The sequence below is a fragment of the Hyperolius riggenbachi genome, chromosome 1 (genome assembly GCF_040937935.1).
Source record: "Hyperolius riggenbachi isolate aHypRig1 chromosome 1, aHypRig1.pri, whole genome shotgun sequence".
NCBI classification, from domain to species: Eukaryota; Metazoa; Chordata; class Amphibia; order Anura; family Hyperoliidae; genus Hyperolius; species Hyperolius riggenbachi.
Genome location: NC_090646.1, coordinates 394,868,930 through 394,895,301, shown reverse-complemented (window position 1 = coordinate 394,895,301; position 26,372 = coordinate 394,868,930). Strand labels below are relative to the sequence as shown.

General features: G+C 43.0%; 1 protein-coding gene across 15 annotated transcripts in view; it reads left to right on the top strand.

Moving 5' to 3' along the window:
- Positions 1 to 26,372, top strand: part of LINGO2 (leucine rich repeat and Ig domain containing 2) — a 2,118,418-nt gene that overhangs the window by 1,932,388 nt on the left and 159,658 nt on the right. For all 15 annotated transcript variants that reach the window (XR_011020638.1, XM_068234694.1, XM_068234712.1 and 12 more), the window contains one exon: positions 6,501 to 6,602. The gene's annotated coding sequence lies outside the window, so the exon portion shown is untranslated. The remainder of the gene's footprint in view (positions 1 to 6,500; positions 6,603 to 26,372) is intronic.

Below are 26,372 nucleotides of genomic sequence, written 5' to 3'. Positions count from 1 at the left end.
GGTCCCTCAGAGGGGGCTCACAATCTAATCCCTAACAGAGTCATATTTCCATATAGTGTAGTGTATGTATTATAGGCTAGGGCCAATTTTGAGGGGGAAGCCAATTAACTTATCTGCATGTTTTTTGGATGTGGGAGGAAACCCAAGACATGGGTAGAACATACAAACTCCAAGCAGATACTGCCGTGACTGGGATTTGAACCGTGGACCCAGCGCTGCAAGGTGACAGAGCTATCCAATATCCCCAACTCTAACTAAACATTACCTAATCTTTCACCAAATCTATATCTTCCAAATGATGCTTACCATAATCCAAATTTTTTTACCATTTTTTAGTAACGCCACTTTACAGATAGTGTTGACAGTTGATAATCTTAGACTACTCCTGACCTTATGCATATACCAACAAAGAATGATCCCATAAACTATACCGCACCACATGAATATTGTAAATATATAAATAAGCTTTATTGTCATAAATTGTTATAGAATATGTAAAATGAATTAAAACCAAAAGTCCAGGGTATACACAATATATCTATAAGGATACAAATATCAAAAATGTCCCATTCACTTCCTCATCCCTAAATATTGCAAATAGGTATGGTATAAGGGAAGTAAAGTGCCCATGCTAGTAGCATACCGTAAATGTGAATCCATGAGGAGAAAATTGTGCAAAGTAGTAAACAAGGCGAAATCAAAAAAGTGTCACTGGTGAGTGAAATGACTGACCACCAAAACAACCAGAACCAAAGAAGAGGTCCGCTGGGACCAATAGGAATGAAACAAGTACCTGTGAGAAAGCCAGGATGTGGAAGCAAGCTCAATACAGCAGGAGGAAGAGGAAGAGCGGCGTCCCCTGGACAGGAGCCACTCCTGACCTTATCCTGACGTTACCTAGCGCCAAACATTAACCGTCCCTAACATTATCCTTCTCGGACTCCGCTCCACCAATCTTTATGCCCACAAACATTGGAACAGAATGGTAAACCCTGATATCACCACCCAGCTCACAGAATTGAGACTTAGTTGCATTGTAGGCTAGTCTCCAGTTTTCTGTACCTTGGACTATATCTTGTATACTTGTACCACAGCTTGAACTAAAATTATTGTACCAGTTGATTTAAGGAAATCCATTTACTTTGGCTCATTTAATATTGATAATCGTAAAGGAGTTTCTTCTTTTCTTGTGTTTATTATTCATACATATGGGAATATAAATCCCAGGAGAATTTGCTAATACAGTATTTTGTAAATGGTTTATTTATAACTGTTAGCAGCTGGTGCTGCCACTATAGCAGTAATATAAATCTGCCATAGGACAAAGCTAAGCTCATAATACTGAGAAGAGTGAATCATTTCAGTGCTGCTAAGCATTTCAATATTTTTGTTTTTCTGTGTTCAGTAAGTAAAACTAAAGCTTGTTTTGAGTTTGTGTTTACACACTTGCAGTGTGAACAGATGAAAGGAATGGTGTAATAATCAGTGGTCACATTGGAAGGATATGATATGCAGGCTGCAGAGAGGCATCTGTATTCAGATCTAAAGGAAGGAGGAGACTGTGTAATGTCCACAGCTGTCATAACCAAGAATAGAAGAAAAATCGACATTTTGGTGCAAGATAAAACTTCTGATGGATTCAGAACTGTAACTATAGGGGAGCACCACCTGTGACTGCCGGGGGGCCCAAAGGTGTGGGAGGGTCCCAATTACTAACCTTCACTTTCTTTGATATTCCAGATCAGGTTTTTTTGTGCTACACATATTATGGTTGTGAAGATCCTGATGGACACACTTGTATTATGGTCCTTATAAGATTGGCTCAGGGCTATGAGGTTTACCACAAGTGGTGGCAAGGGAAGGCTTGTGAACATTAAAGCCGCCCCAATCAAAGTTTTGCAGGGGGGTCCCTTGATTTAAAGTAACGTCCTTGGATGGATCCTCCAACTGCTGACTGAATCACGGTATCGTCCCTAAGAATTCTGTTTAGATACAGCATTGAATTTCGGAAATTCAGGTTTGACGTATACAGTGATGGACCAGTTTCTGGCCCATTGCATAAAAAAGCAATGTTTAATGTGGATAATATAATGTATAATGTAAATAATGTGAAAACACGTATGTAGACACACATACACACGCACGCACACACTCTATGACTCTCGTCTTGCAGCACTAGGTCCCAGGTTTCGGATCCCAGCCAGGGCACTACCTGCATGGAGTTTTTAAGTTCTCCTTGTGTCTGCATGGGCTTCCTCTGGGCACTCCGAAAGCAGTTCTTTCTATGGATGGTCAGTAAGATGCAAATGATTCCAAGCTGATGCAGAATTATGCAATTTTGTATGCAGATTTATGCAGCTTGAAAATGAACCAACTAAACCCCACCTGAGATTTATTTCATTAGTCCATTTTTAAGCTCCATACATTTGCATTAAAACGATGCATAATTCTGCATCAACTCTGCATATTTCTGTGCCTCATCAACAACCATCCACAACACGCTCTAAACTAATTTCTCCCTGCCAGTGCCACTGTTAAGGTTAGTGTAGCTGGGTTTCTGACATCAGCTAGCTCACTTGGAGATCTATTTATGTTTTAGTTAATGTTATCAAATGGAAAACTGGGATCAAACTGAGGTCAATTTGAATTTAAGTTGAAAACAAATCAACTAATATTGATCTAATGGGAAACTGACGCTGAGCTTAAATCAGAAGAAGCCCCAAAAATCTACTCATAGTTTCGTTTAAAAAATAATTTGAGTTTTGTTACACAGTGAATAGTTCTCTCAATTACATAATGGCATGTATAGCACTGCCAATTGTAGCATTTATTTATTGTACATAAGTAGATTTTCCATTACGACCTGCCATAATAAATACAATTATTGACTTTTAGTCATTTATTTGATTATAATAATGAACTAGGAAACAGCAGTGAATGGTGATAATTGCCCTATAATTTAAAAGGACTTTTATGGGTCTTTTATGTTTTACTGTGTGTCCAACATATCATTACGTTTTTTAATGCCCTTATCATAAGTAAAAGTGTTCAACATCACAGGGCTTTTCACCTTCATGCCATATTGTGTTCATTTTTAATTTTAACTTCATTTACATGTAATTTGCCCTTGCCTTTCTTGAACAAGCTCTTGATAAAGTCATTGCTAATAAGGTGACTCACTTGCCACATTGCTGAATGATTTCATGCAGACAGGCCGGAAAACATAAGTATGCACTGCTTTGTCTAATTATCTGCTCCAGGTATCTGTTTACAGTGTATATTTTTTTGTGGATTGTGATATCTGTAATCTGAGCTAATACATCACCACAGACTATAGTGTGGCCATTTAACAAGCATTTATAGAAATTAAATACTTGAAAACATTTTCTATTACTAAAGGCTGCCACACATGGACAGATTATTCATGAAGAGCAATGAGCAATCATAGAATAGTCTTCCTGTTGGAACTGCATAACTCCAGGACCAGCTGTGACCTGTTTTATAGACTCAGCTTGACAGTGCATAAGCAGTAATCTTGAGGATCTGGGGACATTGTGTTTTCTATTGAGAAAACAGAGGGATGACTAAGTGCAAAGGATTTCTTATGTGTTTGAAAACCTCTGAGTACAAAATGAGGCAGTTGTGATGCTCAACAATAATTGTATTTAGTTTAAAGTTGACCTGCATTGAGAGATTATCATTGCTTGTTATTGTAGTTTTTATTTTTAAAAATGCAGATTGTTTGGCTGTTACGCTGGAATTTTTGCTTCAGAAGTTTCTGTGCAACAAAAAACCTTCTAAAGATGTTAGTGCAAACATTCTACAAGGGGGCTAAAGACAGAAATTAAACTACTATAGACTTTAAGGCCACTTGGCCAATATCAAATACACTATAGATAAATATATATAGAATCTATAGAATCTGAAGCCGTGGACTGTACCCCAGAGTTCCTAGCTTGCGTGGACTATAGACTGTTTACTGCTACACCGATGTGGTAACTATTTATTGCTCTAACTGCTGCTTTGCTGGAAATGTACTGCTTGGCTTCACTGCATGGCTGCATTACTAATTGTTCATGCATTTGACCTGTGCAATCACAATCATTGTCATGTGGATCCATCTGCTTCTTATGAACATGCTGACATAACTTTGGAGATTCTATATATGGGACTGCGATTGAGTCCAGCGATTTACAGCTAACAGCATATTGATTTATCTTCTGGTCTGTGACTGGGTCCAGGATTGACGTGCCGCATATAACTTTATATGATTGCTATCAAGCTCCTTACAGGTCATTGCTATTTTTCCTTTGGAATCCAGCATTCACAACTTCATGAACTTTCTGTGATTCAATTTACAACAGTGGTATATGCACTGCAGCCTCTGTGGGAGCTCACTTGGGGTTTAATGTCTGGCTTTTTAGCTCATTTATCAGTTGGTGAGTGTTATGTGTATTTATGCATTGTAGTTTTTTAAGATTAGTATTAAAGAGATTTTTGCATGCACCCAAGAGTCTGTTTATCCCTTTGTTTTGTTTCTGCTTCTACAGATGTTAGATCCTTGTGGCTTGAAATAATCATTCATAATTGTTTGAGGTTTTTGATGTCCTACATAGGCATCATTCCTTCTCTGTATACAGCCTTTTTCTTGGAGCTAGCTTTCAGCTGCACTATATATTTTTGTACATTTGCTCATATATTCCCCCTAGAGAAAGTGGTGCCTCACTGCTCTGTCTCTCCTTTCCAAGTAGAATGGAATATGCTGCCCTGCAGAGAGATGAATCAGCACGTTTCTAGAGGGATTGCTAAGTAGATTGGAAATAATTATCTCAGGTCTGACGACACCTTTAGGCAAAGTACAGTGAAGGGTGGAGAAGGCTAATCTGATGCGGGAGGAGTTGATGTTGGTGGTGTCTTAAAGAGCAAAACTTGTATCAGCCAGCGGCACTAAACAAAAAAAATCATGGGCAGGTGTGCAGTCTGTGCTCTACTCGTATAGTAATTTATCAGCAATTGAGCTACATAAAACATGTAATGGTGGACAGAGGGTGACTGGGCACTGGTGGAAAGATAACAAAAGATGAGTGTCATTTAAAGCTAGGTTTGTATTAGGAAGGCTAGATTAGGAGAAAGGGTAGGAAGAGGTTATTTTAATTGTTAAGAATATTTAATTATGATTAGATGTAAGGAAGGGGTTAACATTAAGAGAAAAATGTGGGGGGAGGGGCTCTGGAGTTAGGTGTCAGTGGCTAACATGGGGAAGGGGGGGCAACTAGAAGAATCTGACGTGGTTAGTTGGGGTGGAGGCTAGGGTTGAGATAAGACCCTGAGGGTAGTTAGGGTTACCCCCCAATCAAAATGGAGATTCATCAATGAAGCTCATTTGGATTTTGCAAAATTGAAATTTTCAATCTGAAAATAGCATTTCTGATTGCAAATCGCATACCTGTGGAAATATTACATTACCACAGCTTGGTAATGTGATCCCAATCATAGAGCTCGTAAGCATTGGACCAATCACAGAATGCAAAAAATGATGGGGATATGCAGACCACTGTAGTGAAAACATTGTACCATACAGGTTGAGCTGGGAAGTCTGCTTTTGGTTATTTTTATCCAAAGAATGCAGATTGCAGAAGTGTTGTCAGAATCAACAGAAATCTAAGGAAATTCTAAACTTAATTACCAACCACATTAATAGTGTATACCACAATTCTTCTAATGAGGAGGATACCATAGGTTATACTAATAAGATATTCCATTTTGGGGGAAACAAATTATCGTTCTGTGTCCATTATGCAACTACCATTTATGTGTAAGGATTCCACGATGGGCCTATCTATAATCTCTTCACCAAGAGTGACTTTTTCTGTGCCTTAAAACAGCTCTGAGTATGAGGCAAACTGTGTCCTCTGTGATTTCAAATCTACTGTATAAAGATGCTTAATTCAAATAACATATTAGGTTACTAGAAAGAAAGCCACAATGAGCTATGATCAAGCCTCCCTGCAGTAATATTCTCCTCCTGTCATATTACCAATGGGCTTGGAAGCTGACTGGTAACCAGTATGACCTTGTCTGTGTCTCTCAGCAAGTTTTCTGCATTCTCTGCATAATTTATTCTCTGCACATGAATACCAGTATGCAGAAGAAATAAGGGCAGCACCATCACAATTCTGTATGCTACTTCGATGTCATGTATTGCCTCTAACTAGTCATGTTTCAGCACTGTGAACTGTGTACACTAGCAACTCTCAGGTTGTCTAATTAAGACAGAGTCAGTGAATGGATCTGTATGTATGTACTGCGAAAATTGACAAATGCCAATTCAAGAGGGATATACAAATGGAAGTGTTGCATACATTATTTATCTTCAAAAGTCAATGTAGAACATGTTTTTTATTTTCTTTTATTCCAAGGCCACTGCAGACCTGTAAAATGTTATCTGTATAATCTGGCTCTTGTTCCGCATTTAATGTATGCAATTGTTTCTCTTCCAGGAAATACAGCTTGTGCATACATGGATTTATCTTTGTCATGATAAACTGATGGTCCCTACAATGCTGTCACCAGCAGTTCATTGATGCCGCAAAGTATTTTTAGTAAGTTGCATGGGAATTAAGGATTGTGTGCTTATTTTTATTGTGAATTGTTGAGTTATTATTTGTGTGAATTTCTTCTGTATATAATTTGTAACACCTGCTGGTATCCCTGGGTAACCACTCTGCAGATCATTTGACTAATTAGATTTTAGTTTCAATCCTTTACGTTAATGTTGTTTGTCCTCATATTAGCTGGCGATTGATCAGCAAGCCCCTGCATCTATACTCAACTCTCTATAAACATAAACAGGTCAGCTAAGCTGATATCTATGCAGAGCTGGATCATCCACAAGGCAACTTAGGCAGGCGTCTAGGCCCTGGAGAGAGTCTAGGAGTACAGTTAATGTTACCCCCAACAAATCTTACCAATAAAAGTTGGCCATCAAGGGTGGGTACAAAGCTGTTGCTTGCCTAGGGCCCCATTTCACCTGAATGTGTCTCTATGTCTATGGGCCCATACCAGAGCACCCTCATTACTCTGCTTTTTATGCCTTCAGTACTGTACTAATTATAGTTTTCAGCATCCGTATCCTCTTTGGTATCTTTATACTTCTATGGCTGTAAGAATCCCATGATGTTGTCCTGTCTGGCAATGAGTATCTGGGTTTTCATCATGGGACATAGTTTGTACGGTAACTTTGTTGTGGGATAAACGAGCACGCCAAGCTTGTGAGAAAACAATGGTAGCTGTACAAAGTGCAGAGAACACAACAAAATACAACAAAACGACAATGCTAACAATTAGTAGATATTACTGGCTTATTAAGTGCATACATTTAAAAAAGCCCTGAATTAAAATGGATCTCAAATCCAGAGTTCTGCTATAGTATAGGGGAACTCTGATGCCCACCATATTCACTATTTATCACGTGGGCCAAATTACCACCATGGTGCCGCCATAGTAACAAATTCTACAGCGATCTGTAGTGGCATTTAATGTATCAGGCGCAAGCTGAGCCCAAATGAACGGATTCATTATAAAATATCTAGGTAATCAAAGCTTAAGGGCCCATTCACACTTGTGCAGGAATCGAGCGATTCCCGCTCACGGCAAACCGCTAGCGGTTCTGCAAGAACTGCTACACAATGTAGCGAGTGGCAGTGTTCTGTGTTGCGATAACCGCAACCGCGCTGCATGCAGCGGTTTGCCGGCGACGAGCGTTCCGCGATTAGCGATCGTGATTAGCGTGCACAGCACGCTAATCGCGATCGCTCCAAAACCGCCGCAGTGTCCAGTGATTTTTCCGCGCTAATCGCGGGAAAATCACTCCCGCAAAACGCCGGCGGTAATCGCCGGCGTTCTGCGGTTCTAAGTGTGAATGGGCCCTTATGAGTCCAGCATTGCTGGGAAAACCTGCTGGAGGACACTAGAACTGCAATCAGAATTACTTAATGGAGGACCCTGGAACTGCAACCAGAGATGCAATACAGGGACAGCGCCACCATTAGGCAGATGAGGTAGATGAGAAACTGCAGTTAACTCATCTTGGCTTCATCAAAGCTGTAAACACATCAAACCTATTGCCTATTGGTCTACCTATTTGAGAGCTGTATTAAGGTGGCCAAAAACTGGTTGATTTGCCATCAGATTCGACCAACAGATAGATCCCGCTCTGATCGAATCTGATCAGAGAGGGATTGTATGGCCACCTTTACTGCAAACAGATTGCGAACCGATTTCAGCCTGAAACCATTCACAATCTGTTTTGGTGGTGGTGGTGGTGGTGCCGCCGCTCCCCAACCTCCCCCCCCCCCCCCCCCCCCGCATACATTACCTGCTCCGCCGGCGCGAATCACCGCTGTCACTGCTGTCTTCTCCGCTCTGGTCTGGTCTCTGGCATGCTTCACTTCTTCCTGCCGGCAGGAAGTTTAAACAGTAGAGCGCCCTCTACTGTTTAAACTTCCTGCCGGGCAGGAAGAAGTGAAGCATGCCAAAGACCAGACCAGACCGGAGAAGACAGCAGTGACAGTGGGGATTCGCGCCGGCCGGAACAGGTAATGTATACCCGCTGTATTGCGTCGGTAGTCGGGCATTCGAACGCCACTATCAACGCACGCTCCTGACCCGCTGGCGATCGAGAAAAATCTTCCGCACAGACGGATCGTCGGGAATCAGCGGGACGAATCGATTTTGGACAGAAATCGATCGTTCTGTCAGTGGTGTGCGCGGTGATTTCACAGCCGATTCGATCACTGTGACCTTTAGGAGGAGAGCATGCAAGCTGTATTAGGAGGAGAGCATGTATGCAGGTTTATGAACAGGTCCGAATCTGGCTGTTCAATGCCCAAACAAATTAAGCATTCTTTGGAGACAAATGCTGCACACTGATTGCATAGACCAGCAAATGTAATCAGTGCAACATATATTTCACAAGCCTAGTTATCCTGTTACAGCACTGATATATTATACATGTCACCCTCTAAGCCCCCCCCCTCCCGCATCCCTTGCAGGGGCTATTGTTATGCCCCTGCATGTAGGTCAGGACAAATATGGTAGACGTTTATAGGCACTGAAGAAAACCTAAAATTTTAATCCGCATCCATGTCCCTCTTGGTGAGACTGAATCTCAACTTTCTGCTCTTGGTGGCATTGGGGTCTATGCATTAAATTGCATTAAGCACAATCACATGCGTGAAGTCTTAGGCACAATGAGTAGAGCATAATGCATTGCATGTAAAGTATAGCATTCTGCTCTATTCATCCTGCAGTAATACTTTATGTACATTATTCTTCCTTACGTGGTTTAGTGTGTACACCTCATTGTTACGGTGATGTAACGATTGTGGAATTCTCTCCGTGATCAGCGCACAAGGCGTGCGCTGACACTGCGGAAATCCTCCACAAGCGTATAATTTGAGGGAACCCAGCAAAAGGTGCAACGCACCTGTAGAGGGAAATTCCTGTCGGCAGATGGAGCTGTGGAGTGCAGAGGAACAGATCCTCTGTCCTGCCACAGACGCCAGACAGGAATTGTACGAAGGGAAGAAACAAGGCAAGATAGCCCTGAAAGAGAGAGAGCACAGCGACAGAGGGTATGCGTGTCCACCAATCTAGTCGCCACCCTGCGACGATGAACACACAACCATGAAGATCAGGTGAGAAGGCAATTGCAGGAGATGGTGATTGCTAACAGCGACACAAGACAGAATAAGCACAGAGGAGGAATGTATGTGTGTGCACCAATCTAGTCGCCAACCTGCGATGCTGGACACACAACAAAGGAAACCGAGTGAGAACGCAATGAGAATGAGCAAAGGGACAGATTGTATGTGTGTGCACCAATCTAGTCGCCAACCCGCGACGGTGCATACACAACAGCAGATATGAAGTAGGAACGCAATCGCGAGAGAGGCGATTGCCAGAGGTGACACAAGGCTACAGCAAGGCAGAGCACGAGAGTAGCAAAGGCACAGCAAATCATACAATGAGAAGATAAGGAAAATAACAAACGCTAACTAAACGCGAACACTGCACTCATTCGCAACAGCGAACGCGTTTACTGCGCGGTCTCCACGTGTTAAGCACAACAGAGACAAGCACGCCTAACTACCCACCGACAGACAAACATGAAACATAGGACGTGAGCGCTTGCTTAACGGTTACCTCACCGAGCCTCCAGCAAGCGTTCGTATCAGACAAGACAGATACACGAAAACAAGAATAAGTGAGAGATACAATCCACTGCTCTTTCCGCCAGAGCGAGTGCGATCCAAGTAAGGAACAAAGCTTGCAGGATCCCCTGCTCTATCCGCCAGAGCAAGTGCGATCCAAGTATAGCAAGATAGCTTTAGCATGATCCACTGCTCTTTCCGCCAGAGCGAGTGTGATCCAAGTATAGAACCAGAGCGAGCTGAATCCACTGCTCTTTCTGCCAGAGCAAGTGCGATCCAAGTACAGCAAGAGAGACAGAACAGGCAATACAAATAATACAATCCTGACTGCTCTAGCAAGGATGCCTAGCGCAGTCTCAGGAATTACTCTAAGCTAATCTTCAAACGATAAGCATGGCTGACACTCCAGGAGTGTTTCACAGGACAAACCCTTATGACCAGTGACGTACTGTGGAATCACATGGTATATATAGAGCAAGCCTACAAAGGATTTGGCTAGGCAATTTGCATGACAAACGTATGCAAATCCCTCAGCAGCAGCAAGCTGCAAAACTGACAAAAGGTCTCTTTTCCAGAGACCTGCAGAATGCAGACCTGAACAGTGGTCAAAAAGCTGCCTGCCTGCGCAGGCAGCTGAGCGGATCATTACACGTGAATGATGAGCAAAACAAATCTTGCAAATCCCCAATGACCCACAGAGAAAATTAAATTGAGCCAAGCAATGCCTCTAGCTGCTGGTTAAGTATACCTATAATAAGTATACCTTTTTCCATGAATCACTTGTTTGTTCATCTGAGAAGGTAAGATATTACACGTCTCATCTATTATATAATTTACAATAGTACACCATCAAGGGCGCCTCCATCAGTATTTTTGGCTAACTGATCAATCATTGCTAGCTTTGATTGGCTCAGTTTTTTCTCTCCTGCGTACATTTTTTCTTTTGTCTGTAATCACTGGCACAGGGCATTTAAACAATATTCTCATTGGGGACACCAAGGTCCATATGCAACTAACATTTTCACCTAGGAGATAATTTTTATCTTCTCTAAAAAAATACTTTTCAGCATTTTACAATTAAAAAGTACCCAAAGTTGGTGAAAAAGTACTATCACGTTTATTGCTTGCTGGTGGTTTAAAGGGCATTTTATGGCAATGTGTTAAAATATCATGTAGGAGAAAACTCAGGTGAAAATGTTAATTGCTTATGAGCCCAAGTGCATTAAAAAGAAAGAAAAAAAACTTTATGACTGTCCTAAATTTTCCTAACACTTTGAAAAATAGAAAATGTTTTTGCTGCAATCTGTGTCCCTTTTGACAAGATTACCCTTGGCTGCACTCCACCCAATCCAAGCCAAGACGGATACAAATCCAACATATGTTCCACACCTTCTAGATTGTGTTGAATGTTTAAATAAACAATTTAATAGGATGCTGGAATCTCATTTAAATCAGTATATTCAGGTAAATATAAATTGACTTGTTAGCAGGATATGCATAGTGAAGAAAAGAAAAGTTACACAAGATTTACTGCAAACGTTCAGTCTTGTGGAAACATTTTTTATTTTTAAATCCCTTGTTTTTAAATAGAGGTATTAAGTAAGCATAGCATTCCTTCATTGCACATCCGTTTCAGCAAACCCTGAGCAGTCTGTTTTGCTTCAGACTAAATAATCCATAGGAAGAATTGCTGAAAGTGCAAGGAAAATGCACCTGTGTGCTTCTAACTGTGTGCACTCATCTGTTGCAAGAACTTTTTAATAACACGTCTGTGAAAATCTGGATTTACTACAAACATTTTCACTTTAGCAAAGAGGACTATATGTAATGATACAAAAGCCAACAATCTGCAATCCACAGCTGAACTTGTTTGCTGGGTGCGATATGACTACAGTGTGCACTAGCCCGGCCTTCCGCAGTTGTCTGCAAATCACTAGTCTCAACTGGCTCCATGGAAATGATTAGGAGTTATGCACACATACATCTAATAAAGGCACCTGGTAAAATAGGCACACGGTAATAACACTGATAGTAGATGGTGGTAATTTTACGACACTTTATCCTACTAATTCCAATTTCTGACAGTAGAATATTGGTAACTACACCGATATTCTACTATCTTTCACTATATTCCTATTCTCACATTAACCTTCTCCTATCTACACCTAACACTACCCCTGCCCCCAAATCCTAACACTAAACAGTCCTCTTATATATGGCCATCACTAACTCCCCTTACCTACATAAACCCGCTCCTCCGCAGCTCTGCTGATAACTGGGATCCTAAATGACACCTGACGCTTGGTTATGATAGAGCTGAGTGTCTACTACCATCAGTGTTGCTTTCAAATTTTCGCCAGTCCTTTTCGCATTAAAAATAGCATTTTCAATTTAAAAAAAAATTCTTGCAAAAATTATATGGCCTAAATTTGCAAAAAATCGTTATTGTTACCGCAAAATGCAAAAATCAATTATTTAGCTTCACGAAAAATTAGCAATATCATAAACACATTAAAAATGAATGTGGAAAGAATATCGTTATTTTTGCTCATCACTGAATACCTCTCCATTGCCACTGCACTGATAGCCAGAGTTCACTTATACTATAGATAAACTCTAGCACCCAAATTACACACTGGGTGCCTCTAAAGCCGCTAAATACATAGCCTATAGCGGTGGCCAAACTGCCACAGTGATACTTGCGCCCGTTTTAACTGATCTGGTTAGGCACAAACATGCATGTTTCACTAATCATTGCAGGACATTGTACTGCCTAACTGACTAGCCACATGCCATATATATGTAAATAAACCTTGGAGGCAAATTTCAAATACATTTGTGCCAAATTCTAATTATTTGAATTTGCCAGCAAGTAGTTGATCCACTTGAATGGACTCCTGGGAGATCCATTCAGTTGGTGACCAATAAGTGACAGGTATGGATCGAGAAAGAAGGGAAAAAAATGAAATGAAAACCACTGCTGGATATAATAAAGGACTTGGTATTGATCAAAGACTATGGTGCTAATAAGATTTTATTTTAAGTGCTACACTGTTTTTTAATTAACTAAAGTAAATGTGTCTTGTTTTCCTATTGAGAGGTTGGTTTATACATGTTTCCTCTTGTCAAAAACATGTTTAAAAAGCAGAATTGTCAGATAATGGCTGGCAATCACTGCAGCCATTACATAGAGCTATGTAGCAATTGCTGAGAATCACATACTGAATTTCTAAGCGACATCTCCAGTCATGCGTGTGCCCACCTGAAGGCACATTCACAACCCCCTTAAATGACTGAAGCTGCGATCAAGATTTCCTCCTGATCACAGATTTACCACAGCATTAGTAAATGCTTTACAGCTTGTTCAGGTGGCTGTAACTAGGATTGCTCATTTCAGAAATTTTTAGCAGTATTTGCTATTGTTTTTAACTGTTTATGGCATGGGTTGGGAACTTTTTCAGCTCACTAACCGACACTTGTTTGATCACTTCCCCACTGAGGAGTTTTTCCCCTTCTGGACCAGAGCAATTTTCACCTTTTTTGTGTCCCTTTAATTCGCCAATAACTTTATCACTACTTATCACAATGAAATGATCTATTTTTCGCCACAAATTAGGCTTTCATTGGGTGGTACATTTTGCTAAGAATTATTTTATTCTAACTGCATATTAACGGGAATAATAAGAAAAAATTGAAATGTTTCATTATTTCTCAGTTTTCGGCCATTATAGTTTTAAAATAAAAAGTGCTACTGTGGACAAAACCCACACATTTAATTTGCCTATTTGTCCCAGTTATTACAACATTTAAATTATGTCCCTTAGCAAAATGTATGGTGATAATATTTTATTTGGAAATAAAGGTGTATTTTTTTCAGTTTTGCATCTGTCACTAATTACAAGCCCTTAGTTGCAAAAACAGCAGTAATGCACCCTTGTGACATACATATAAAAAAGTTGAGTAAACTAAGGTAACTATATATATATATATATATATATATATATATATATATATATATATATATATATATACACACACACACACATATGTTTTATTTTGGTAATTATGGGATAGTGGGGGAGGTAAAGGGTTCATTTTAATGGGGGATTTATATATTTATGTTTATTTAATGTATTAGGGTGTAATACCAGGGGTTTACTATTTGACCACTAGATGCCTTCCACCCCCCCCCCTAGTTTATTCCTATGCACACAGGAAGTTGTGTGTGTATGCTTTCACTTTCATTTTGTCAATGACCTCCTACATCAATGCCACTTGGCCAAGAGTCGTGCGCAACTGCGTATATAGGGCCCATCTACATGCCCACAAAGGAATGAACCGTGTTTGTGCACAATGCTCACAGCAACAGGCGTGTGACCGAGCCAGGCGCTTGGATAGGCCAAGCATGCGAAGTTGCGCTCGGCTCCCGGCCAAGTCGCGCACTACCAGAGCCGCCATCCGGAGAACGGAGGGGACCCAGAGGATGCAGAGGGACCTCCTGGGTTACATGGGGCTGGAGGAAGCCCCAGGTAAGATTTCATCTTAGGGTCTCTTTAAGTGATCAAACAGTATGTTTAAAGAAAATCTGTACTCTAAAATTCTTACAATAAAAAGCATACCATTCTACTCATTATGTTCTCCTGGGCCTCTCTGTGCTATTTCTGCCACTCCCTGCTGCAATCCTGGGTTGTAATTGCCAGTTTTAGGCAGTGTTTACAGACAAAAGACATTGCTGCTAACCAGAGTGTGATAAGCTGAGAGGAGCTCAGTCTGTGACTCATACAGAGCCTGCAGGGAGCCTGGAGAGGGTGTGTATAACTTCTATCCTATCACAAGCAGAGCAACACATTCCTACCTGAGTGCCTGAGCCCAACAAAGCTGACAAAGGAAAGAAGATTAATTATATAACAGAGATAATACAGCCACTGTGCAACTAGGAAAGGCTGCTGTAAGACAGACCACATTAGAACAGGTATAGGAACTTATAGGATAGAAGAACTAAGGCTGAAAATTTTGGTACAGAGTCTCTTTAAAATGATGCCTGGAAATTCAGTCAGTTCCTAAATGAAGACAGAATGATAATTATCATTTAGCTGCAAGCTTCACGGTTAATTTCCAATCAAATCCTGTTTTTAAAATGCAGTGAAATAACCCTATTAGTGTTGGAATAAGAGGAAACGAGTGAATAATTATGTTTTAGACATCAATGAATAAATGGTCATCTATAAGGGCCGGTTCACACTTGCGGTTTTGCAAAAACCGCACCGGATGTCCGGACCGCACCGGAGCCGGATCGGACCTGAACCGTACGGTTCCTGTCCGGATCCGGTCCGGTTGCATACGGTTTCCGTGCGGTATGAACACGGTTGCGGTCCGGATCCGGATAGTAACAACCTGTATAAAAACAAAAAAAAATGTTGGGGTCTGGGAGGTCAGCAGAAGGGGGACCTGTGGAATCAGGCCCTCTGCTGTTTAGCACTCACCTCCACCTCCGACATGCTGCCAACATCTCCGGATCCGGATCCAGCTGTGCTGCTCCACTCCAAAATGCTTGCCCATGTGTCCCCAGCCAATATCGCCGCAAAAATCCGCATAGGAAGTGGGGTAGAACATCCGGATTTTTTGCCAGTGTGTTGTGCGCTCTCCGGTTCTCATTGGTTTCCATTGGCCGGATGGTGCAGTCCGGCTCCGCCCCGGATACGGCTGCCGGAGGAGCCGGACCCAAAAATAGCGCATGTTGGAACGGACACCGGAGTCCGGATCCGGTCCGGCTCCGGTCCGGACGAAACGGACGCATGTGAACCCTGGCATAGCCTTACATTGCTATGCCGTGCGTCCGTTTCGTCCGGCCAGCATGCGGTGCGGCTCCGGTGCGGCTGCGGCACGGCTATTCCGGATAGCCACCGCTAATGTGAACCGGGCCTTACTGTTTCAGTTCTCTGTTTGTTTGCCTTGTTTGGTGTGGAGGATGGAGTGCATATGACATTTTAGTTTAAAGCAATACTTATTTTTGTTGCAGTAGAAACCTAATGCAATTATGGGTTAAGAATAATCAGACATGTTCTGTCAAAGGTCAAGCGACACACTATGCATCAGATAATAGCTGGATGAGAAAGATTTGCTGTAGTATGTAGTATGTCACAAGAATAGCCTCAATGAAGACCACGTCAGATTGTGTGAAACAAATCACAAATGCGCTAAAGACATCAAATGAATGCTTATAGATAACTTCCCAGTTCTATTGTTATATTGGCCATCATGATTCTCAAAGTTGCTTAACTGATTATTTAGCAGGTTTCTAATGTAATAATGCAAGCGTGGACAACTGATACACTCTCTTTTCTTCTTCAAAGTCAGTAACATCCTCCTTTGTTTCAGATTTATGATGCACACTTGTGTTGTTCAATTACAGGAATATGGAGGTGGCTAACAGGAAATATACATCCCAGAATCCTATGTGGCTTTCATATAATGTTAATGGACAACTGAAGTGAGAGGGATATGGAGGCTGCTATATTTATTTCCTTTTAAACAATGCAAATTGCCCGAGTATCCTGCTGAGCCATTCTCTCTCTCTCTCTCTACTTTTAGGCGTAGACCATGAACAAGCATGCAGATCAGGCTTTTTTGACTAGCGTTTCACTTGGTTTGCTACATGTCTGTTTCAGGTTTGTTATACAGACAGTACTGATGCGGACACCAGGAGACTAGTATTGTTTAAAAGGAAATAGATATGGTAGCCTCCATATATCTCTCAATTCAGGTGTCCTTTAAGCTCTGCCCCCTGTAAAGTTACCAATTTATCCCTTGTGGCAGGCATGCAGGCAGGCGACTCCAGTTCACCCAGGCCACGAAATGATACTTTGGTCTTTATTAGAGCACCCCTTCCCACGCAGGAGGAAAATTAGAGAAGTAATTTCAAACTTATATTGAATGTCTTCTTGCTTGCTGGGGGCTTAAAGGGAACCTTAACTGAACGGGGGGTAAAGAGTTTCACTTACCTGGGGCTATTACCAGCCCCCTGCAGCAGTCCTGTGCCCTCGGAGCCTATCTGGAATCCTCCGCTCCCCTGCTGTCACTTAGTTTCGTTTTTGACGACTCACCAGTCGGCCCTCCGCCATGCGTATTATTGGACACATTCCCTACTGCAATTAGACCGCAACGCGCACAAAAATACGCGTTGCCGCATTCCGCACGCGTAGATTAGTGGCAACGCATATTTTTGTACGCGTTTGCGTCCAATATTACGCATGGCGGCCGGCCGACTGGTGAGTCGTCAAAAACGAAACTAAGTGACAGCGGGGGACCGGAGGATTCCAGAGCGGCTCGGAGGGCACAGGACTGCTGCAGGGGGCTGGTAATAGCCCCAGGTAATCTAAACTCTTTACCCCCCGTTCAGTTAAGGTTCCCTTTAAGAGGTATTTTATTAATAAAGTGAGAAAACATCCCTGAGAAAAATATTTTTTTAAAAAAGTCCCAATGACAGATTATTATTGAAAAACTATCCCTCCTGCCGGTTTGTCTGGATGATACTAAGTGTTAGTCATACCAAATAATAACAATCGATCCATTCAAAGTAGTCGTGTGGTACATTTCGTACTTCTGGGTCTATATTGTCATGCTTCAACTAACAATGTGATCAGTGCATGATTATTGTGCCATCAATGAATTCAAATGTGCTCCGACATTGTTCACACATTGCTAGCTGTCAGGGATCATTCTTTTTTTTAATGGTGATCAAATGTGTTTACGGGCCTGAAGTTGGTGGATTTTCTTCCACAATCAGTTAATCATTGCCAATTGCTGTGCAGAGGACCCTGAGCAAGAGAGCCTTATAGGCATTTATGGGGCTCTCAACTGTGTAAGAATTAACCACTTGAGGACTACAGTCTTTCTAACCCTTAAGGACCAGGCACTTTTTTTCCACTCAGACCACTGCAGCTTTCACGGTTTATTGCTCGCTCATACAACCTACCACCTAAATGAATTTTGGCTCCTTTTCTTGTCACTAATAAAGCTTTCTTTTGGTGCTATTTGATTGCTCCTGCGATTTTTACTTTTTATTATATTCATCAAAAAAGACATGAATTTTGGCAAAAAAATGATTTTTTTAACTTTCTGTGCTGACAATTTTCAAATAAAGTAAAATTTCTGTATACATGCAGCGCGAAAAATGTGGACAAACATGTTTTTGATAAAAAAAAACCCATTCAGTGTATATTTATTGGTTTGGGTAAAAGTTATAGCGTTTACAAACTATGGTGCAAAAAGTGAATTTTCCCATTTTCAAGCACCTCTGACTTTTCTGACCCCCTGTCATGTTTCATGAGGGGCTAGAATTCCAGGATAGTATAAATACCCCCCAAATGACCCCATTTTGGAAAGAAGACATCCCAAAGTATTCACTGAGAGGCATAGTGAGTTCATAGAAGATATTATTTTTTGTCACAAGTAAGCGGAAAATGACACTTTGTGACAAAAAAAAAGAAAAAAAAAAAAGAATCCATTTCTTCTAACTTGCGACAAAAAAAAATGAAATCTGCCACGGACTCACCATGCCCCTCTCTGAATACCTTGAAGTGTCTACTTTCCAAAATGGGGTCATTTGTGGGGTGTGTTTACTGTCCTCGCATTTTGGGGGGTGCTAATTTGTAAGCACCCCTGTAAAGCCTAAAAGTGCTCATTGGACTTTGGGCCCCTTAGCGCAGTTAGGCTGCAAAAAAGTGCCACACATGTGGTATTGCCGTACTCAAGAGAAGTAGTAGAATGTGTTTTGGGGTGTATTTTTACACATACCCATGCTGGGTGGGAGAAATCTCTCTGTAAATGACAATTTTTTCATTTTTTTTACACACAATTGTCCATTTACAGAGTTATTTCTCCCACCCAGCATGGGTATGTGTAAAAATACACCCCAAAACACATTGTACTACTTCTCCCGAGTACGGCGATACCACATGTGTGGCACTTTTTTGCACCCTAACTGCGCTAAAGGGCCCAAAGTCCAATGAGTACCTTTAGGATTTCACAAGTCATTTTGCGGAATTTGATTTCCAGACTACTCCTCACGGTTTAGGGCCCCTAAAATGCCAGGGCAGTATAGGAACCCCACAAATGACCCCATTTTAGAAAGAAGACACCCCAAGGTATTCCGTTAGGAGTATGGTGAGTTCATAGAAGATTTTATTTTTTGTCAAAAGTTAGCGGAAAATTGATTTTTATTGTTTTTTTCACAAAGTGTCATTTTCCACTAACTTGTGACAAAAAATAAAATCTTCTATGAACTCACCATACTCCTAACGGAATACCTTGAGGTGTCTTCTTTCTAAAATGGGGTCATTTGTGGGGTTCCTATACTGCCCTGGCATTTTAGGGGCCCTAAACCGTGAGGAGTAGTCTGGAAATCAAATTCCGCAAAATGACCTGTGAAATCCTAAAGGTACTCATTGGACTTTGGGCCCTTTAGCGCAGTTAGGGTGCAAAAAAGTGCCACACATGTGGTATCGCCGTACTCGGGAGAAGTAGTACAATGTGTTTTGGGGTGTATTTTTACACATACCCATGCTGGGTGGGAGAAATAACTCTGTAAATGGACAATTGTGTGTAAAAAAATCAAAAGATTGTCATTTACAGAGGTATTTCTCCCACCCAGCATGGGTATGTGTAAAAATACACCCCAAAACACATTGTACTACTTCTCCCGAGTATGGCAATACCACATGTGTGGCACTTTTTTGCACCCTAACTGCGCTAAAGGGCCCAAAGTCCAATGAGTACCTTTAGGATTTCACAGGTCATTTTGCGAAATTTGATTTCCAGACTACTCCTCACGGTTTAGGGCCCCTAAAATGCCAGTTCAGTATAGGAACCCCACAAATGACCCCATTTTAGAAAGAAGACACCCCAAGGTATTCCGTTTGGAGTATGGTGAGTTTATAGAAGATTTTATTTTTTGTCACAAGTTAGTGGAAAATGACACTTTGTGAAAAAAACAATAAAAATCAATTTTCCGCTAACTTTTGACAAAAAATAAAATCTTCTATGAACTCACCATACTCCTAACGGAATACCTTTGGGTGTCTTCTTTCTAGAATGGGGTCATTTGTGGGGTTACTATACTGCCCTGGCATTTTAGGGGCCCTAAACCGTGAGGAGTAGTCTTGAAACCAAATGTCGCAAAATGACCTGTGAAATCCTAAAGGTACTCATTGGACTTTGGGCCCCTTAGCGTACTTAGGGTGTAAAAAAGTGCCACACATGTGGTACCGCCGTACTCAGGAGAAGTAGTATAATGTGTTTTGGGGTGTATTTTTACACATACCCATGCTAAGTGGGAGAAATATCTCTGTAAATGACAATTGTTTGATTTGTTTTACACACAATTGACCATTTACATAGAAATTTCTCCCACCCAGCATGGGTATGTGTAAAAATACACCCAAAAAAATTATACTACTTTTCCTGAGTACGGCGGTACCACATGTGTGACACTTTTTTGCAGCCTAGGTGCGCTAAGGGGCCCAACGTCCTATTCACGGGTCATTTTGAGGCATTTGTTTTCTAGACTACTCCTCGCGGTTTAGGGCCCCTAAAATGCCAGGGCAGTATAGGAACCCCACAAGTGACCCCATTTTAGAAAGAAGACACCCCAAGGTATTCCGTTAGGTGTATGGCGAGTTCATAGAAGATTTTATTTTTTGTCACAAGTTAGCGGAAAATGACACTTTGTGAAAAAAAACCAATAAAAAATCAATTTCCGCTAACTTTTGACAAAAAATAAAATCTTCTATGAACTCGTCATACACCTAACAGAATACCTTGGGGTGTCTTTTTTTCTAAAATGGGGTCACTTGTGGGGTTCCTATACCGCCCTGGCATTTTACGGGCCCAAAACCGTGAGTAGTCTGGAAACCAAATGTCTCAAAATGACTGTTCAGGGGTATAAGCATCTGCAAATTTTGATGACAGGTGGTCTATGAGGGGGCGAATTTTGTGGAACCGGTCATAAGCAGGGTGGCCTTTTAGATGACAGGTTGTATTGGGCCTGATCTGATGGATAGGAGTGCTAGGGGGGTGACAGGAGGTGATTGATGGGTGTCTCAGGGGGTGGTTAGAGGGGAAAATAGATGCAATCAATGCACTGGGGAGGTGATCGGAAGGGGGTCTGAGGGGGATCTGAGGGTTTGGCCGAGTGATCAGGAGCCCACACGGGGCAAATTAGGGCCTGATCTGATGGGTAGGTGTGCTAGGGGGTGACAGGAGGTGATTGATGGGTGTCTCAAGGTGTGATTAGAGGGGGGAATAGATGCAAGCAATGCACTGGCGAGGTGATCAGGGCTGGGGTCTGAGGGCATTCTGAGGGTGTGGGCGGGTGATTGAGTGCCCTAGGGGCAGATAGGGGTCTAATCTGATAGGTAGCAGTGACAGGGGGTGATTGATGGGTAATTAGTGGGTGTTTAGGGTAGAGAACAGATGTGAACACTGCACTTGGGAGGTGATCGGACGTCGGATCTGCGGGCGATCTATTGGTGTGGGTGGGTGTTCAGTTTGCCCGCAAGGGGCAGGTTAGGGTCTGATTGATGGGTGGCAGTGACAGGGGGTGATTGATGGGTGGCAGTGACAGGGGGTGATTGATGGGTGATTGACAGGTGATTGACAGGTGATCAGTGGGTTATTACAGGGAAGGACAGATGTAAATAATGCCCTGGCGAATTGATAAGGGGGGGTCTGAGGGCAATCTGAGCGTGTAGGCGGGTGATTGGGTGCCCGCAAGGGGCAGATTAGGGTCTGATCTGATGGGTAACAGTGACAGGTGGTGATAGGGGGTGATTGATGGGTGATTGATGGGTAATTAGTGAGTGTTTAGAGGAGAGAATAGATGGAAACACTGCGCTTGGGTGGTGATCTGATGTCGGATCTGCGGGCGATCTATTGGTGTGGGTGGGTGATCAGTTTGCCCGCAAGGGGCAGGTTAGGGGCTGATTGTTGGGTGGCAGTGACAGGGGGTGATTGATGGGTGATAGGTGATTGGCAGGTGATTGACAGGTGATCAGTGGGTTATTACATGGAAGGACAGATGTAATTAATGCACTGGTGAATTGATAAGGGGGGGGGTCTGAGGGCAATCTGAGCGTGTGGGCGGGTGATTGGGTGCCCGCAAGGGGCAGCTTAGGGTCTGATCTGATAGGTAACAGTGACAGGTGGTGATAGGGGGTGATTGATGGGTGATTGATGGGTAATTAGTGGGTGTTTAGAGAAGATAACAGATGTAAACAATACATTTGGGAGGTAATCTGACGGCGGGTTTGCGGGCGATCTAATGGTGTGGGTGGGAGATCAGATTGCCCGCAAGGGGCAGGTTAGGGGCTGATTGATGGGTGGCAGTGACAGGGGGTGATTGATGGGTGATAGGTGATTGGCAGGTGATTGACAGGTGATCAGTGGGTTATTACAGGGAAGAACAGATGTAATTAATGCACTGGTGAATTGATAAGGGGGGGGTCTGAGGGCAATCTGAGCATGTGGGCGGGTGATTGGGTGCCCGCAAGGGGCAGCTTAGGGTCTGATCTGATAGGTAACAGTGACAGGTGGTGATAGGGGGTGATTGATGGGTGATTGATGGGTAATTAGTGGGTGTTTAGAGAAGATAACAGATGTAAACAATACATTTGGGAGGTAATCTGACGGCGGGTTTGCGGGCGATCTAATGGTGTGGGTGGGAGATCAGATTGCCCGCAAGGGGCAGGTTAGGGGCTGATTGATGGGTGGCAGTGACAGGGGGTGATTGATGGGTGATAGGTGATTGGCAGGTGATTGACAGGTGATCAGTGGGTTATTACAGGGAAGAACAGATGTAATTAATGCACTGGCGAATTGATAAGGGGGGGTCAGAGGGCAATCTGAGCGTGTTGGCGGGTGATTGGGTGCCCGCAAGGGGCAGATTAGGGTCTGATCTGATAGGTAAAAGTGACAGGTGGTGATAGGGGGTGATTGATGGGTGATTGATGGGTAATTAGTGGGTGTTTAGAGGAGAGAATAGATGTAAACAATGGATTTGGGAGGTGATCTGATGTCGGATCTGCGGGCGATCTATTGGTGTGGGTGGGTGATCAGTTTGCCCGCAAGGGGCAGGTTAGGGGCTGATTGTTGGGTGGCAGTGACAGGGGGTGATTGATGGGTGATAGGTGATTGGCAGGTGATTGACAGGTGATCAGTGGGTTATTACATGGAAGGACAGATGTAATTAATGCACTGGTGAATTGATAAGGGGGGGGGGGGTCTGAGGGCAATCTGAGCGTGTGGGCGGGTGATTGGGTGCCCGCAAGGGGCAGCTTAGGGTCTGATCTGATAGGTAACAGTGACAGGTGGTGATAGGGGGTGATTGATGGGTGATTGATGGGTAATTAGTGGGTGTTTAGAGGAGAGAATAGATGTAAACAATGGATTTGGGAGGTGATCTGATGTCGGATCTGCGGGCGATCTATTGGTGTGGGTGGGTGATCAGATTGCCCGCAAGGGGCAGGTTAGGGGCTGATTGTTGGGTGGCAGTGACAGGGGGTGATTGATGGGTGATTGATGGGTGATTGACGGGTGATTGACAGGTTATCAGGGAAGATAGATGCATACAGTACACAGGGGGGGGGGTCTGGGGGGGGGTCTGGGGAGAATCTGAGGGGTGGGGGGGTGATCAGGAGGGGGCAGGGGGCAGGGGGGGATATAAAAAAAAAAATAGCGTTGACAGATAGTGACAGGGAGTGATTGATGGGTTATTAGGGGGGTGATTGGGTGCAAACAGGGGTCTGGGGGGTGGGCAGGGGGGGGTCTGAGGGGTGCTGTGGGCGATCAGTGGGCGGGGGGGGGGCAGATCAGTGTGTTTGGGTGCAGACTAGGGTGGCTGCAGCCTGCCCTGGTGGTCCCTCGGACACTGGGACCACCAGGGCAGGAGGCAGCCTGTATAATACACTTTGTATACATTACAAAGTGTATTATACACTTTGTATGCGGCGATCGCGGGGTTAACATCCCGCCGGCGCTTCCGTACGGCCGGCGGGATGTTACGGCGGGTGGGCGGAGCCAGTTGCCGGGGGAAGCGCGCGTCATCAATGACGCGATCGCTCCCCCGGCATGCCTAAAGGACGCGCCGCCTGAAGGCGTATTGCGGTCCTTTAGGCGTCCACTTTGCCGCCGCCCATGGGCTGTGGGCGGTCGGCAAGTGGTTAACTATCCATAGGTAGTCAACATAAGTCAATACTGCCACAGGTACAACACTGTCAAACATATTCCTGCAAGAAAATAGAAAATCAAGCAGCTGACCATTTTGCAACCACTAGTCATTATTTAGCTTTAGGGAAGATTCGTTTGCAATCAAGTATAGTCCAGATCAGGGGTGGGCAAACGTTTGCAGGATCGGGCCACATTCCTCTCCCTCCCTCGCTCCCCCCCCCCCCCTCCAGACAGAGGGTGATTGGTTTTATCTCACCCAATCGTCTGTTTCAGCAGTGATCTCCATGGCAACAGTGGTGTCATGTGACACGCTAGTACATAATGACGGCATGTCACATGTTGCCGCTTTTGCCATGGTGATCGCCGCTGGATGAAGTGATTGGGTGAGTTCTTTGTTTTGTTCGTGCTGCACTCAACTTTAAAATGATGCCTGGAGGGAGAGGATGGGGGGAGAAGAATCCTGCCCATGAGCGGTGGGCCGCCTTTATAACACACGCGGGTCATACTTTACCCAACCCTGGTCTAGATGGTCATGTGAAGGATGTAAGGTGTCAAAGCGGATATTTTTCACAGACTTTAATTGCTGGTGAATACTTATGATAGCAAAAACAATTAAGAATCAATTTGAAGAAGAAAAACAGGATTGAAGACGTCAGAAAGCATAAGTAGGTTGTATAAAATTGTCAATAGACTTTCAGGAATGTCAAGACTCCTGTTTAAACTTTTCATATTGCCCCGTCGAGCCTGCCATGCAGTTATTCACTATCCTGTGTTGTAACTTGACCACATTTACCTTGCAGTCTTTTATATGTCTTTCAGGGAGACATAATGCATTTTTATTTCGTTGCCATGTTTTACAAGTGCCATTACAAGTTTAGCTATTAAGAACAACAGTTCAATGTAGCATGCAGTGTTCACTTCATTTAACATCCCTAGTGTGAAAGCTACGAAAAACACAATGTACAAAATGTTGGTCAGTGTGAAGGTTTTAGTGGAAGAGATGTCTGGAATATCAATTACTGTAATCCGCTTCTGCTACTACATGCCTTGCTCTCTCCAAAAGGAAAGAGTAAGGTAGATAGATAGATAGATAGATAGATAGATAGATAGATAGAGCAAGATCATTTTATAACTTCACTTTTCAGTTAGTATAATATAATTATATAATTGCAATAAGTGTAAGTCAGGTTGGAATAAGTGATTAATTTTAAAGGGAACCTGAATTAAAGTGAAATCAATAAACTTTTACTTACCTGGGGCTTTTTCTAGCCCCCGGTAGTCTGTAAGGTCCCTCTGCATCCTGTGGTTCTCCTCCGTTCTCCCACTGGCGGCTCCGTTCCATGTTCAACTCGAATGTGGGGTTCACTGCGCATGCACAGGAGCGTGATCGAGATGGGCGCACACATGCCCAGTCTCTGCGACCCGCTTTCAGGTTGTATATGGAACAGAGCCACCAGCAGGAGAATGGAGAAGACTCAGAGGATTCACAGGGACCTTCCAGACTACGGGGGCTAGAAGAAGCCCCGTGTAAGTAAAGGGCTATAGATTTCACTTCAGTTAATGTTGCCTTTAAAAGACAACTGAAGTGAGAGGGATATAGAGAGTGCCATATTATTTAATTTTAAACAATACCAGTTGTCTGGCAGTCCTGCTGCTCTAATATCTTTAGCCATAGACCCTGAACACGCACACAGCAGATCAGATGTTTCTGCCAGTATTGTCAGAACTGATAAGATTAGCTGCATGCTCGTTTCTGGTGTTATTCAGACACTACTGCAGCCAAATAGATCAGCTGGACTGCCAGGCATATGGTATTGTTTAAAAGGAAATAAATATGGCAGCCCTGTGTCCCTCTCACTTCAGTTGTCCTTTAAGCACTTCAGCCTACAGCCCATTTTACCTTAGTGCCAAAAGCCATTTTCACTTGTCTGCACT